This window comes from Zonotrichia albicollis, chromosome 1 (genome assembly GCF_047830755.1).
Source record: "Zonotrichia albicollis isolate bZonAlb1 chromosome 1, bZonAlb1.hap1, whole genome shotgun sequence".
NCBI lineage: Eukaryota > Metazoa > Chordata > Aves > Passeriformes > Passerellidae > Zonotrichia > Zonotrichia albicollis.
This window is the reverse complement of record NC_133819.1, coordinates 116080716-116094659: the sequence shown is the minus strand read 5'-3', so window position 1 is coordinate 116094659 and position 13944 is coordinate 116080716. Positions and strand designations below refer to the sequence as shown.

The 13944-nt window shown below is 41.4% G+C and overlaps 1 protein-coding gene across 6 annotated transcripts in view; it reads right to left on the bottom strand.

The window, feature by feature from the left end:
- The window catches only part of LYN (LYN proto-oncogene, Src family tyrosine kinase), a 49686-nt gene extending 36495 nt beyond the window's left edge, over positions 1-13191 (bottom strand). For 2 of the 6 annotated variants that reach the window (XM_026791356.2, XM_026791358.2), the window contains exon 1: positions 13033-13191. The gene's annotated coding sequence lies outside the window, so the exon portion shown is untranslated. The other 4 variants (XM_005479307.4, XM_026791357.2, XM_014264931.3 and 1 more) reach the window with 2 other exon arrangements.
- Positions 13192-13944: the final 753 nt, after the last annotated feature.

The window sequence follows — 13944 nt, the reverse complement described above, 5'->3', positions numbered from 1 at the left end:
TCATCTCATATCATATAACATAACATCATATCATTTATCACATCATATCATATATCATATCATATCAATCTTTTTTCCCTACACTCCCCATTAAATTTTTTTTCTTACTAGATAAGACTTTTTAGTGATGCATTAACCAACATGAACGAACACATTGCTGCACTAAATGGCAAATAAGTGACTTAAGTTATCACATCCCAACCTTCCAATAGGAAGGAGTGCTTTGGTAAAAATAATTCTGTCAAAGTAAACACTTTTCTATATTCACATGGCACTTTCCAGCATTTGCCTGTCTTGCCTTTAAGTGTCCAGGGAGAGGGTAACTTCATTCAGTGCTTGGCTAAAATACACAGTCTTTGCTGGAGCTCATAAATGACACATAAAATAAATATCATCATAGCTGATGACATGAAAAGTAGCTCGAACAGGGGTGGGAAGCTGTGGCCAAGAAAAAAAAACCGTCAATTTTTTTGTAAATTCCTGCAGTTTTGTCTAGATTAGTTAAAGTCTTAGTTTCATGAAGGAATTTTGGCAGCTGTTAAAAAACAAAAAAATGATACATTAAAGTAAACAAAAATCAGCAAGAAACACTGAAAATAATGTCACTGTGGTGGTATATAATGATGTTATAATGCTTTCAGAAGGATGAAAATAAAATCCTGAAACAAAACATCACATTGAAATGAAGCAGAATTTGTACAGACTACTGATCCTAGTTTATCGACTTGAAGAAAAAAAAAATTACCAAAACACAAGTTAATCCACAGAAGATTGTAATTTTGCTAGCATTGCATAACAGACTTTATATATTATGAAAAAAAATATTCCATATTAATTTAGTCAGTATTTTTGGTACTAATTTTAAACCAAGTCTTACATTAAAATAACATCTGTTTTCTGACCTTATAATACTTGCTTCATTTTATTACAATCATTTGCCTCAACTGCATCCTCCAGAATTTTGAATCAATATCAACAATGAATTATTCACTTTGCCAGCCCTCAGGCAACCACATCTTCCATTTCCTCAACTTTTTTCCACTGTAGTATATCTTTTGAAGATAGGGGGAAAGGTCGAATAACATCTTAATTTGACATAACAGAATAAATACTTCTATCAAATTCTTCAAAAGGATCATATGACATGGAACAGAAAAGCTGTGCCAACACATTAACCAACTTAAAGCAAAGGTTCCCAAAATACTTTAAAGACTTTAAAGTGTAATGTAAGCTACAAGTAAAAATGTCATTTTCTTGATTGGTAAAAACTCCCAGTAATGACAAACAGCAGCTTCATTTAACCAAATCTCCATTTCCAAATGAAAATTTGGCCAAACCGCTACACTGAAAAGGATCAACATTCTTCCTAACTATTTGGAAGTGTCCCAATCCAGCTAGCAAACCCCAAGGTCGATATCTACTTTCCAAGTTGAGAGTATCTATGACTCACATACCATTTTTTTCAGCTTTAAATTGATGATTTTGGCCAGCAATGGCAGTGTGCTAAATTTTCAGTAGTCTATCTTTGCCCTACACTTTATGTATATATGCTGCTATGTATTTCTATGCCTTCCACTAGGATAAGGATTCTTCTCCACTCCTTTCTAATGATTAGAGCAATAAGTGTGGTATAGGAAAATGAGTAACTACCCATAAAAAAAAAAAGTTGGTGGAATGAGGTCCAAGAGTAGCCCCAAGGTCTTCATCCTCATAACAAGTGACATGATGGAAGGATAGGACAAGCTTCACACAGTTCCTCTGGAGAACACACATCTGGGAACTATTCTTCTTTACTCCCAACTATTCTTCTTTACCCAGCTATTTATCCTCCCCTTCATAGACAAATACTTTGCCTCTCAAAACAAGGTATAGCTGAGAGATGTGCAACCAGAGCTTCTCTGTGAGTCCCAAAGGCCTGCTTCATGCCCACAGTGACTTTGCTCAGGTGTTGATTTTGATATACACTTTGATGTATTAGAAAGCAAAGGCACAGCCACACAAACCATCTGCACATCGCTGTGCAGGGCCACATGCCTGCATTTACAGTGTGACACGTGGAAGAGAAATGAGAGCTTCTCCCTGTTTTCTGAGCCTCAGAAGACAACAAGGGACAAAGTCAGCAACTTGCTAACTTATAATGAGTTTGGGGAATCATCTGCACCAGGCTGCACCCTAATGAGCTCTTCAGCTGGAATTTGTTACTCTCCAGAAGGTGCAAAGGAAGGTGTATTCGCAGGTAGCAGCTGATACTTGAAACTCTTGTCTCCTTCAAGTAAGGAAGCCTAATGTTCAACCTCCACATGCCTGGACAAATGGATTGATGGGACTCTTGCTGAAGAAAATTATTAATAGCTACTATGACATAGGGGAGAGGATAGTTATTTACGAAGGTGGCCTTCAAGTAGTTAATATGTTGTTGGCAATAAAGGACTATTTTGCAGATGTGATCGCTTGCTTTGAAGTGTGCCCGTAATTCAAACCCATTGCTGTATTGTAAATAGAATGCAAAGATCATGAACATCATGAAACCACCACAACATAAAATCATGGACTTGTTAAGGTAGGAAAAGACCTCTAAGATCATCACATCCAAACCATGTCCCCAGCTGCCACATTTAGAGAGGTGCTTTGAATGCTTTCAAGGCTGGAGATCCTACCACTGCCCTGGGCAGCCTGTTCTAACATCTGGCTACGCTGTCAGTTAAGAACTTTTTCCCAATATCCAATCTAAATCTCCCCTGTCACAACTTGAAGCAATTTCCTCCTGTCCTGTTGCCTGCTGCTTGGAAGAAGAGATCAAAGCCTACCTGCACACAGCCCCCTTTCAGGGAGTTATAGAGAGTGATGAGGTCTCCTCTGAGACTCCTTTTCTCCAGGCTAAACAGCCTCAGCTCCCTCAGCCACTCCTCACAGGACTCTGTGCTCCAGACCCTTCACCAGCTCCACTGCCCTTCTCTGGATTCGTTCCAGAACCTCAATGTCCTTCTTGTAAAATCCTGAACACAGGATTTGAGGCATGGCCCCACCAGTGCCGAGTGCAGGGGTCAATCCCTGCCCTGCTCCTGCTGGCCACACCACGGCTGGTCCAGCCCAGCACGCCATGAACCTTCCTGGCCACCTGGCTGGCTCACGCTCAGCTGGCTGCTGACCAGCACCCCCAGGTGCTTTTCTGCCAAGCCACTTTCCAGCCACTCTGCCCCAGCCTGTAGCGCTGTGTGGGGCTGTTGCAACCCAAGGGCAGCATCCAATATTTGGTCTTGTTGAACCTCATGCAACTGACCTCAAGCCATCAATCCAACCTGTCCAAGTCCCCCATCACATCGATATAAACATGCTGGAGGACAGCAAATTCACAGCCAGCAAGCCCTGATGAAGGTTTTGAGGGTGGTCTCATAGAAAGTATGCCACTTCTCCTTTGGGTTTATCTTCTGTTTTCAGTGTGTTTCATAAAAGAGAAATGGGGAGCAGAACAAAAGTTTTTGCTCTTTCAGATTTGGTTAACTATATCCCCAGGATATAAATCAATTTTTATAAACCTTACGTGGTTTCATGCGTTCTACAATCCACTTAAACATGGATTATGGCAGTTATGGCTAAATCAGGGCAGAATGACTTCTGTGTGTCAATGGATCCTAACCGTACCAGCCTTGCCATTGTGCAACTCATATTACTTTGCCCCATGCTGAATTTGCCATCCTGCTTCATTGGTCAGAAGGCTTCTTTATCTGCTGTCACCTCCATGTTTGAATGCTAATATGTACTCATGACTAAGCTTCCAACTAAAACATAGCATTCTTCTTATAATAGCATCATTTTATGTCTTGAGCATGTCTAAAGCACTGAATTTCACAAAAGAGATGCAGATTTTTTTTCACTATCTTCAAACACCAGCATACATTTAAATTTTAAAAAAAAGTTACTCTTCCTGCAGATAATATTGTGTTTCATTAGCTGTACAGCACTAGATAAACACAGAACACTCCTGAAACAGAGGACATTGTACTGGGGTATGCAATATGGATTCAAGAATGAACTCTATGCTCATATAAAAATTTAGGGTTAAATCATTCATGCTGACATGAGCTAACACTCAAAGTACAGTTCCTCCTGAAGGTTTGCAAACATTGGACAAGTTTGCTCAAGTTGCAAGAGGAAACTGCAAGAGTTCTCAAAAAAAACCCAAAAACCCAGCATCAAATCTGGCACCACTAAATTATGTGGCAGAAATTAAATTTTTTGCTGTTTAATCTTTGCAGGGATACTAGCCCAGCATTCAGCACTTTAGCAACTGCTCAAATATCCACAGGAGAAACCACCTTGTTTTGTTCTCACTGATGTTAAGTAGCAGAATCTCCCTGAACTTCAAGGGTGTAAGAACATCCTACAGGTTCTGTCATTTCACAGAACCCTATTTGTAACTCAATTCTTTTACTTGACTTTAAACTCTGTGTTATTATATTCCTTCAAGGGCATGAATCTAAACCAGGAATGTACCAGTTGGTTTTTCACCCAACTTAGTTAACCGTTTAAAGTAATTGTTGCAATATGTCACAGGTGCTGCAGCACCAAAGGTTCTGAACCAACAGTTTGCTGCAAACATGACAAGTAGAATTAAAGGAGCTCTATAATTAGCAATTTTGGGAAGTTTTTAGATTAAGTCCTTGAAATCAGAGGAGTTTTTTTAATAGATACAAGTAGACCTCTCTTAAATCTACCAAACATATCCTGAGGGGGTGCAAAATTTCACCAATTTGGGTCTGAAAGCTTGTCATGTACAGAGGGAAGCACACTCCAACTGAAGTCTTGTGAAACTCCATGCTCAAGCTGGGGTGGCAGTAAGAGTGTAAAAGGAAATACCTCACTGAAGGACATATGTCGTTGAATCAATAAGAATTCACACCCAAGCTTCTAAGCATATTTTACACATTTATTACACACATGAGCAAGAATAAGAAGTTTCTCTAAAGTTAACCAAAATTAGAAATATTTTATGTGCCTTCTATTTTCATAAAGGCATGAGAGTGAGAATTTGGAAAGGTCTCTGAAGCAAAGATTGCAAATACCTGGTATGACAGTTCACTTAACTGTTCCTGCCTCAAAGGTTCTAAGGAAGAACTGGAGTGCTCCAATTTTCAACACAGGTATGTCTTTGCAGATGATCTTTCTCAAGGGCAAGAATGAAGCTTCCCATATTACCAGGACAGCAGCTATGCAAGTATATTAACTTGATTAGAGTTCTTTTCTATTTAAGAGAAATTATTCTGTACTAAACACAAGATCTGACTTGGGAACGATTTAAAGAGGCATGCTGAATTTTCTCAATATGCTAATTTATTTCATTTTCAAAAACTAATAATTTGATCTCTGCTACTATTTTAACTTTGCCTTGAAATTTCTTGTTTTCTCTAAAACTCTAATAACAGCCAACGTTTTTGTGTTCACAAAATGCCACTTCTGGCTTATGCAGCATTTAGTATTTTCAGTTGTTTCAAGTCCTGCTTAATGGTCAGTTGATAGCGGATGAAGACCTAGCAGCTACAACCATAGCAAGTTTCACTGAACCAGGCTCTGATCCTGCAAGTGACAGCACACAGCTTGCAGGAGCTCGACAGACTTCAGGAGACTCACACCAGGACTTTCTGCACAAAGGGCAGCACAAAGACCTTAAAAAATAGGCCAGCACTCACAATAGTTCTAGCAGATTTAGACTCACAGTCAACTGGAGAACAATGACAATGATTATTTTCACATTCATACTGCAGATTTCAAGAATTTCATAGCACTGTTATTGGCTGCTCATCAAAGTTTATAACCTTTGTAACTCCACATAATTCAAAAGTATACAGCTCACAGGCAGGACATGTGATAATGCCATACTTTGAAAAACTGCCTTAGATTGTGCACAAGCCCCAGAGTCTGAATGTGACTTCAGCCCTTCCAGCCCATGCAGCTAACTTTCAAAGCAAGAACTAAAACCAAATCAGTGTTCACAATGGTTATCCAAGTTTGTTTCAGGAGAACAGTAACGAGTCCACAGCTTGCATTTTAATTCCACAGTATTAAGTGTTGTGCAAAGAAGGTGCTTTAACAACTGGTAAGACTTCTTCATTGTTTGGCCACACACGGGAAGTCCTCAGAACAACACAAACCATATGAGAAAAGCTGTAGGAGAGGAGGCCAAAATCCTTAAGAAATCAGAACTGCCGTTGATACTGAGAAACAAATTAAGCAGGAAGACTGCAGAAGCAGAAAGACAAAAAGAGAAAAGAACAATCAAATAAGAATGCAAAGGACAATAACTAATTAGAGACAATTATAGTCCCTAGGAAAGCATAAACTCTCAATCAGAATGACAAGACACAGAACATGTAACAAACATATGTATTCTGTTTGGAGAACACGAGAAATTACTTTTCTGTGTCATACCACACAAGCCACCTGCTTTTATTGCAGGAGTAGAGAAAAGGAACTTTCACTCATCCAAACCTAGTCCAACATATATAATTTGAATAAGCTACTCAGATGTATTTTTGACACTTGTAGCCTTGTTTAAATGCTCCATTAAGAGCAGAAGTATTTTACCTGAGGCACCCTTCTCCCACTTGCTCACTCTACCAAAACTCTTTTCTGCTGGTGCCAGCTCCATTGAACTAGGTTCTTCTGAACTTGCACTGCTTTCTCAAAGCTAAATTTCTTCAGTTTCACTTCCTGTGGGGTCAGTGTATGGCTCACACCAACACCAATGAGCACAGAACATCAATCCTGGAGCAAGAGCTGTTGTCTCAGCACCACATCCCCACAATAGCAAGACTTGATTTCTTCTGTGCAGGCTAGCACACATGCTGATGAATCCATGCTCTGCTTCCCTGAACCAGAAGTGTTTACAAGGAGGGTCAATGCTGGCTTTGACTTTCTCCATGCACCACTAAACACAAAAACCTGCGTGCAACAGAAAAGAAACTTGACCAGGAAAGGTCAAAGCAGCATCACAAGAAGGGCAGACAAAGTGGCAGGGGACAATCCACACTGCCCATTTTCAAGACAGAAACCCGTTTTACGTCAGTTTGAGGTGACAGTTTTAAATCAGATGAGTCAAACAGCATTTAGCTGTCTCTAAAGATCACTTACATAAAATGTACATATAAATGTACATTACACACAAAATGTACTCTACACAGAAGAGTCCTTGCTGATCACCTACAGAAGTACAAAATTGCCCTTAGACAAGGCACAGCCTTAAAATACTTTGAAGGCCATCCCAGTCCTTCCAGGTTGGTACTCCACTGGACTCATATCTCTTCCAGAGGCTGGGGGTAGGTATTTCTGGATGAGTATTCTCTGATAAGTAGTTTACAAATGATTATTGGATTATGAAAGTTGATAAGGCTTACTCTTCCAGAAAGGGAAAAGAAATTTTGCTGCAGATGTCTAAATCAAGAGATTAAATAAACAGTTTATAACACTGACAGTCCTGAAGACTAGAGAGAAAGAAACATCAGAATGATGTTGGCAAAAAAAAATAAGAATGATGGGAGGAGAATAAAAGGAAATTGTGATAGGGACTACTCCTACAGCAGGGTAAAGACTGAAACATGGATTTTTCCAGGAAATTGGGGAGCAAAAGCCTCAAACAAACAGCACATCATTACTAATGAAGACATTTGAAGCAGTGTGGGTCAAGGACTTTTTTTGAAACGCTGGTAAGCATTATGGCAGAGGGAGGGGAACTGCTCCCAAGGAAATTTAGCAGGAGATTTTGAGAAGAGGCAAGCTCTCCTGTCAGGCACAGTGGGAACACTGCTGTCTACTGCCTGCCATCTACATCCCAAGAGAAACGGGCTTAGAATTCACCTCAGTATGACTTGGTGCTTCTCCACTGGTGCCATGACAGCTGCTGCAACCTCTCTTGAAGCCAGTGCAAGTATAGCTGGACAGAGAAAGGAGGACAAATTGCCACACCAGCAATCCAGCAGAAGAGCTGCTTAAAAGGCAGGTTTTCCAACACCCCTCACGGGCTGGTTTCCCTCCAGCCTTCACACAGTTCAGCATATCTTTTGCAATGGAAGCCTGGGGTTACAAAAATGTACTTTGAATCCCATTTGCACATTCTGCTACATCACAATGGCACATTCAAATGATTCTTGCAATGTATTTTGAACAAGTCGAACACAGAACATCCAATATAGGATTTCCTCTTTCTCCTGCCCATCCCCTTCCTGTTTGTTTACCAAAAACTTTCACTTCCTCAGTGACACTGACACCAGCTCTGGTGGTCACTTAACCCTGGTTCTCCAGTCCTTGTCCACTCTCACCTGAATCACTGCTCCCCAGGGCATTTAGCACTTACTGAAGGGTTTAAAAGAGCCCTCAAAACACATGGTAAGGCTGGGGCTGCCCTGGAGAAAACAATTTTCTGTCCACTGGATCTAATGAATATAAACTTCATTATTCTGGTAAGGGACACTCTAGCAGGCAATTTCAATATACACCAATAGATGTGCTACTGTTCAGATCTTTCCCTACTCAGTTGATACTACCAGGAAATATTCTTTTTGTCTGAATAAAGTAGAACTTAGTCACGGGTCAGACCTACTGATTTATAAACGTGTTACCACTACACAGCAATTCACTGAAACATGGTCTTTAACTTTTGGTATTAATTTTGTTCTAAGTCCCTAGGACAGTCATACATGGAAAGAGAAAATCTTAGCAGTCAAATATACTTCTGTACTAATTCCTATGATACCATATTGCTTCAGTTTAAACCTAAGGTAAAACCCAATTAAGATTTCATTAAAAAAAATTAAACAGGTTTGTATACACCTATCTCTACAAAATAATGAAGGAAACATGAAAAAAGCAATAGATTGTAGATACCACATCAGAAAGCCCACTCAACAGATTATGCTTTTTTTGACGAACTTCCTGAAACTGCTTTTTTTAAACCAACAAAGGAGAAGTTAAAAGCACATCCCAGAGGGAGTCCTTTCCCTTTAAAATTTTATCATTTCCATACTTAGAGCAACCTTCTTAAACAGAGAAAACTGCAAAAAGTGCCACTGCAGAAGAGTAGCTGCATCCCATACTTCAACACCTTTTGGTGAACTATCACGTGTCCAGTTTAAGATTGCACTATTTCCTATCACAGCTGGCCTTTGCAAATTAAAGTAAGAAATTCTGCAATATGACAACCACAGGAAGAAGCAGCCTTGTGCCACATGCAGCAGGGACCATAGAGGAAGAAGGACACTTTGTTCAGACTGTTTATCATTGGAGTCCTTTGAACTGAAGACGTAAGACAAGTGTGCTGCGCAAACACAGGAACCAATTGTAGATACTTAAGATGCCAGCAGTTTGAAAAAGATAGGCAAAGCTGACCTAAGGGAGACCAAAGGCTGGCCTGGACAGAACTAGTTCACCCTTTTAACCCACCAGAGAAATGAGATCTACCCATTATTCCCTCCACCTTTCCTCCTTTCTTTTCTCTCCAGCAAAGTATTACTGTCAAAATACCATTTCTCTTCTGACACTTGCCTGACAAAAGTAACCGATCTATTTACCTCTATAAGTAGTTCTTTAGGGCACAAACCAAATACAAGCATCCCATAAATATTTGGAGGAAATGCTTCCAGCACATGATGAATTCTGCCTTCACATTTTGTTCCATGAAGCCACATTTTTCAGGAAAGATGCTGAACTCAAACGTGAATAATTCAGTCTCGGAAATTACAGCATTTAATGACAATGTCAACAGGAAATGTATCTGAATCAGGCAAAAATAAATATGAAAGCACAGACCTTTCTATCCTTCCCTGAAGGACAATGAAGTTTAAACTAGGAACAGTCACACTGAGGACAGTTACAGAACTGCATTTGTCTTTTATTAGAACAGGCTGATTTCTTGGAGAAGGCACCACTACTGTTTACAGGGTGGCAGACTCCTTCACCCTGCATGCGTCATTAAAGACTGTTTTCATACAAATGCAATTTTACATTTTTATCTACAGTTTCCTGTGGTAAGGTTTAGCAAGTCTGGAAGCCTTTCTTATTACACCATCTCTAGCATTCCTTCACTCATTAAAGAGGGGAGAGAAATAAATGGGAGAAGTAGGAAGTAGGAATATAAGCAACAGGACAAAAAATCCTAATTCTCAGCTGGGCAAGTGGTTTTTCTATAGAATGAAGCCTTTTTGCTTAGAGATGGAAATCCTACAGAGGCAATGTTATAACAAATGCTGCTTAACAGAGTCACACGGTTTGGTGTAATTATTTACACACTCAGCTCCATAGCTTCAAAAGGAAGTATCATTCCCTGCATATAAAGCTCACACAACCCTCAGGATTCCCAGCCCATGGATTCTCCTCCCAAACTTCCCATTAGCACATGATGGCTCATATCCTTCTGAGATCTCTGTGGCAGCAGACATCCACCTCTGTGTACAGCCATGCTACCACAGCAGATTGCCAGGAATCCTAGGTTATACCTAATGCCCACCCCATTAATTAATTATAGTTAGTTAGTTAGTTAGTTTGTTAGTTATTCCCCATGTACTCGTCTTCCATGTTCACTCGGTTTGAAAAGGGCTCCCTGAACCCTAAGAGTAAAAATGGCTTTACAACTCCCTGGACAGAGGAAAAGATTTCACTCAGTTACTCAGGATATGCACATATGGAAAGAAGGAAAGATCTCATCCCCTTCCCAGATCACCTAGCCCTTTGACAAAAACAAAAATTGTCTCCTGAACAATATGTGTTCATCCTGAAATCTCAAAGATTCCTATTAAGATTCAAAATAACATGCAGAGTAGAGATAGGCAAACATCTCCTTTTTTGTGACAGCAATGGAATAACATCTGAGATTAAATACAGCAGCACTTAAACTTTCCCAGCTAACTTCAGAGAGTCAGTGTTGCTCCCTGATGTGCCCCACAAGAAGGGTCGGTCAGGTGAGATTTGGTGAGACACTCCGCTGAAGAACAGAACCAAGCTGAGCCTGGAGACCTTGGACTTGTTTTCATTGCCTGTCACAGGAATTGTTCCCCTCAACACTTGCTGCTCTGTGATGCCATTTAGCTCACAGGAGTCAAAAAGGCCACAGGAAGAGAGGTCACTTACACAGAAAAACTGGGGGGGAGAGTACTGTGGAATAGTTACTTATACATTCATAAATACTTATCTGTTCATAAATACCTGCAAGGAATTGTTTCATGTTTATGGAAACTCCCTTGAAAAGGGTAACATTAAACCCCATAGTATTAAACAACTCAAAGGCAGCAGGGTTTAACTTTGTGTTGTAAAGTTTCACAACTGATTGCTTTGTCAGAAAGAGTCATTGCACAACTCCACAGGTCAAGGGGCTTAAAAAGGAAGGCCTAAACCTTACCGTGTCTTCTGCATAAGAGGAAAAACCTCTTATTTACTAAAAAATAGAGAAAAGCAGAATAACTTGAAGTCAGCCAGCTACTGTACAAAGATGATCGTTCTATGTCATCATGGTTTAAAAAAATCTATGTCAACAGCACACAATTAAGAGATTTTTACGTTATTAAGTAAAGAATTCTTTCCTAACTAGTCTCTAGCTCACAAAGTTGAAACAGAGAAAGAAAAAAAGCATTAAATCTCAGAAGAGATCCATAAAATGAGATATTTTTTGATCTCAGTTCATTAATTTCAATCCTTCTCCAAGGTTTCATAACATCCTATTAACAGTATCTAACTGATTTCCAGCCTGTTGCTACTTTTTCAGAGAAAACAATTTGATTTTTTTCTCATCCATACTTTCAGTGTGTTGATAGTACATATTAAAAAGATAACACCTATTCTGTCCTCAGTGTTGGGCTGGAAACAATCCACACAAACACAATTTGACTCTCATTTTGGTAAAACTGAGCTATGTTTTCCCAACATAGCTTTGCAATTTCTCAACATGTATCTTCTGCTTTTTGTTTTAACTCTATAGTGATACTGTGTTGAGTGCAGACTCATCTACATGGCACTTGTCCTTCACAGATGCTTTCAATTAACATTACTATTCCTAAATTGCTAAAGTCTTACAGGTACTTGATGGGACCAAGCTTAAAAATTTTTAATTTTCAATTTGTAGTGCGATGTCCTAAAATACATTAAGATTGGTCAGAGTGTTTCTCTTTCTTCAAAGGTGGGAACGAAGGCAGGAGATGGGATATTGACCAGGGGTTTCAGATGAAACCAGCTTTGTGCTTCCTATGTATATCCGGGGGAATATAACCTGGCTAAACAAGCTTTAAGTGTTAATCCCTTTGGCCTGTAGTGCCAACAGAGGGGAGCAAGGCAGCAGGATGAGTTTGCGCCAACCCATTCACTGCAAACCCTTGAAAGATGCAATTTCAACAGAAACTCTTAACTGCTTTACTGAAGGTACAGCATCAGCTCCTAAACTAAAATTGTAAGGAGAAAACCCTTAAAGACCATTCCTCAGGAATGCAGTACCTATAATAGCAGTCTGCAAGAAACACCGTGCACCAAACATCACAACACCATTTTCTCATCTTTCTTTTAATCCCAGCACACTTGAACATACACTTAAGAGGAAGAAGCTTTAACTTGCAGAACGCACCAGAAAACACGCTCCTAGAAAAAAGCAGTGTAAGAAGGGATACCCAGGGATCACATCACCTCACCTCAGTCAAGGCTATCGTTTTGGCTCGAAACGCCGACTGCGGACTTAAACCAGCTAATTTCACACGCTCCCCGGCACGAAACAGCCAGAAGGCACCCGAGCCCTCCGGATCCCAGCAGAAACCCGGCAAGGGGATACGCGACAAATCCCGCTTTTGAGAATGACCATTTTATCCCCAACGCGGCTATTCCCCTGCAGACCCCGCGCAGTCCTACCGGGCAGCTCGGGCGGCAGCGGCTCCTCCTCGCGGGGCAGAGGCGAGGGAGAGCACCCGGGGCCGGGCGGGGCGGAGCGGGGCGGGGGCGCGGAGCGGCGGGACCGGGCGGCCCCCGCGGGAGATGCCGGCACCGCCGCTCCGGGCAAGGCGCACTTACTTAGCCGGGAGCTCCGGCGGAGCGGAGCGGCGGGACCGGGTGGCGGGGCCGGAGCGCGGCTGTGGCTGTGGCTGTGGCTGCGCGGGCGGGGCGCGGCCGCGGGAGGTTCGCAGCCCGGGTACTTCCTGCTGCCGGGAACATTTGCATGGGGTGGACAGCGGGGAGAGCGCCGGAGCGGGGCCCGGCCCGACCCGGCCTGGCACGGCTGCAGGCTGTGCCGGGGGTCAGCCCCGCCGAGCGGCCTCAGAGAGAGCGAGCCACCTCTAAAAGTTACAGTAAATAAAACCTTGCTAGTCTGAGAGGCAAAAAAAGCCTCTCTTGTTCCACCAACATCTTAACCCCATCTTAAACCCCAAAAATCCACTATAAGCATCTTCTAAAGTCCATTGGAGTCTTGGTTGAGAGAAACGAGCAATTAAGCTTGTCTTTCAATGTTTCTTTTCTTTCAAGAATGATTTACTGGCCTGGTGAAAAGTGAAATAAAAATCTCACAGGTCAGCAAAACAGGAAATATGAACGCACGGACATAACAGGCAGAGGATGCAGGTGAAAAGCTTTGCGAGAGCTAGAGTCAGGTGTCATGTGTGTCCTGCCAGACCACGTGGGCGAGTTCAGGTCATGGAGGTTTCTAAGGCAGAATTTCAAATGAAAAGCGTTCTAGCTTTCCATATAAAAGTATTTACATAGTGGATCAAGTTTTAGAAACAGTATAAGTGTTACAAGATGCGAGACACTCAAGGGCACCTCTTTACACTTTCCCAAAGTTCGCCAGTACAGCCTAACTGTGGGTTGGAGTGGACTCGGGAGCTGGTGAGGACTTCTAACAGGACACCCAAACTGCTGAGAATAGCTCAGTGCAGCTCACACCCTGTTGGGTTTATGGGGAGAACCTGATTAATGTCAATGGGACTT